The 2,701-nt window shown below is 44.8% G+C and overlaps 1 pseudogene; it reads right to left on the bottom strand.

Moving 5' to 3' along the window:
- Nucleotides 1-1,071: 1,071 nt before the first annotated feature.
- Nucleotides 1,072-2,278, bottom strand: LOC114221196 (deoxynucleotidyltransferase terminal-interacting protein 1 pseudogene; annotated as a pseudogene).
- Between the last annotated feature and the right edge of the window lie 423 nt (nt 2,279-2,701).

Here is a 2,701-nt window from a genome sequence, read left to right as displayed (position 1 = left end):
AAGGCTTGTTTTGCAAGGGTCGGATTTTGTAAAATATGTAGAATGAACCAATAAATTAACAGCAGAATAGAAGACTAACAAATCAAATCTAGGGAAGAGCTTCTACTTACAGTTATAAAAAGTATTATAGCTCTGAGATTAGTAAACCCCAAAGTTACAAATGTGAAAACAAATGCAAGATATGATTAACGACACCCACAATTATAATAATATCTGATTATGGTTTGAGGCCTTTGAAAAAAATAGCTAATGTGATTTTTTGGGCCTTTTTATATTACCTTTTATTTTTATTAATTTATTTTTAAAGATTTTATTTACTTATTTATTTGAGAGAGAGAGAAAGCAAGAGAGCACGTGAGCTAGAGGAGGGACAGAGGGAGAGAGAGAGACTCTCCAGCAGACTCAGCACTGAGCACAGAGCCCTATTCAGGGCTCGATCTCATGACCCTAAGATCATGACCTGAGCCAAAATCAAGAGTCCGACACTTAACCGACTGAGTCACCCAGGTGCCCCTATATTACGTTTTTAGAAAATTTACATTGTTATTGTTCTTTTGGAAATTTTTATTAAAAGTTTTTTAAAGGACCGTAAAGTAACAAATTGGAGCTTGAGGAACCAGCCACGCTCAGTGGGAAGAACAGAGGGATGTGAGATCTCAGCCCTTGCACCAGCCCTGGGAGGAGATCCCCAAGGACGAGACACTAGTTGGAGCAGAACTGTTCTCATTTTTAAAATGGACCTATCTCATGGAAATATAAGAGGGGCAAAGTGCTTTGGTAAAGAAACATGGTATTTGGTATTCAGGGAATTTGTGCTCAGGAGGCATCATGAGCTGATATGAGAATGTGACTTAAGGAACAGTGAACCTGAACACTGCATGAATGTTCATGCGCATGCTCCATGGTCCATCAGACTTCATATACAAAACACAAGTTCAAAAACAAAATTATTGAGAGTTCAAAATGTTAAAAAAGCATGTACTAAAAGATTGTTGCAGGTCCTGTTATTCATTCATTCACTCAAACGGTATTTATTTATTTATTTATTTATTTATTTATTTATTATTTATTTTATTACAAACTGTTTAATTGCTTCTTAACCCGATAACTTTACAAATACAGAACCACGTGCCAGTCTGGGGGTGCTCTGTAGTGAGTCACTACAGACTGGCCCAGGCACAGCTTAATGCCGCTGAGATCCATCCAGGAGCAGTCCCAGTAGTGGCCTCAATGGGTGACAGGGCCTTGGAAGAGGGCTGCCAAGTGTAGCCAGGGGACTTGGCTTCGGTCAGGTCTGTGGAGGTGCTTCAACAGCACGATGCTCGTTCTCTGTTCGTAGTGTCTCCATGTACTTTCGCATCTTCTCGACCATCCAGGAGGGTAGCACAAAGGATTTCAGCTCCTCCAACTTCAGGTCCAGACATCCTCTGTAGTCATCACTGGCTGCAAGGTCCTGGATGTCCTCCTCGATGAGGAGGTAGGCCATCTTCCCCCCTGTTATTCGCATGTGATGCTGCTCGGCCAGCCAGTGCTTGTCCTGGGGGTCAGCTGCATACTTAAAGAGGTGCGGGTGCTTGATGTAGATTCTTCCTCTGGTGCCCCCCATCCCCAGGGCCTTGTTGGCTCGAGATCCCAGCACAAAGGTGGTAGATTCATTCAGCCGGGCTGGGTCCCACTTGGGGCCTTCTCGGCGAATTGGTTCACAGGATTTTGGTTTCCATACCATGCTGGCGGCTGCCCGATCGTTTGACAGCATGTGTCCAGGAGGCCGTCCCTTCCTCTTTTTGGGAACGGGGCTTCCTCGATGGGCATATTCCTCTTCTGTCTGTTGGCCACGCTCTATCCCTGGAAGCTCATGGGTCAATCTGGGTATTACTTTTTCTCCATCTGAAAACAGTAATTTAGCCTGCTCCAGGCAGCTCCGACAGGCCTCCTGGATCAGCTGCTCCGCGTCCACCTCTTCCCCGACATTGTCTCTGACATTCAGTGCTGCCTTCTGGAAGAACTTCATGTACTTGTTGAAGACAGTTTGGATCTCCTCATTGATGCTAGGCTGCAGGACAGCTCGGAGGAGGTCCATGGAGATGGCAGGATCTGTGAAACTTGTTGTCATCTGTGAGCGGCGGCCCCTTCGCTGCACCTGCCAGTGCTTTATCATTATGTTCCAGGGCTTCGTGAGAACCAGCTGCCCTGCTGCGCCCGCGTCGCCCAGCTCGGGGCCACCCCGCTCTGCCCCGCCGGGTCCCCGCGGCTGCTCGGCGTCGCCAGTAGCGCCCATGGCTCCCCCGGCCCCACAACTTCAGCCCGACTCTGCCACCCTCAAACGGTATTTATTAATGCTAAATATGTACCAAATCCATTTCTAGGTGCAAGATACAGAGTGGTGAAAAAAATTGGAAACAACATGTAAAAAATTTTTTAAATAAGAAAGAAAAGGAATATCATTCCCTGTGTTGGGAAAATAAAGTTTGATATATAGCCATAAGATAAACGTTATTAAAGTTGCTTACGTCCTCTACATTCTACCTTATTTTTACATCCACTTTATTTCTCTTTAGACTGAGAAGTATATGTTAAAATCTATGACTAGTGTATGATGTCTCCAGGGTTTTGCATATATGGTAGTTTCTGCTTTATTAAGGTTGTGCTGTGCTATTTGGGATATAGGTATGAACAGTAAAAAGAGAGAGAGAGAGAGAGA

This window comes from Eumetopias jubatus, unplaced genomic scaffold (assembly GCF_037043125.1).
Source record: "Eumetopias jubatus isolate StellerSeaLion01/CBP00866 unplaced genomic scaffold, mEumJub1_p1.0 scaffold_14, whole genome shotgun sequence".
NCBI lineage: Eukaryota > Metazoa > Chordata > Mammalia > Carnivora > Otariidae > Eumetopias > Eumetopias jubatus.
Note: the sequence above shows the minus strand (reverse complement) of the source record. Positions and strands in the feature narration are given on the sequence as shown.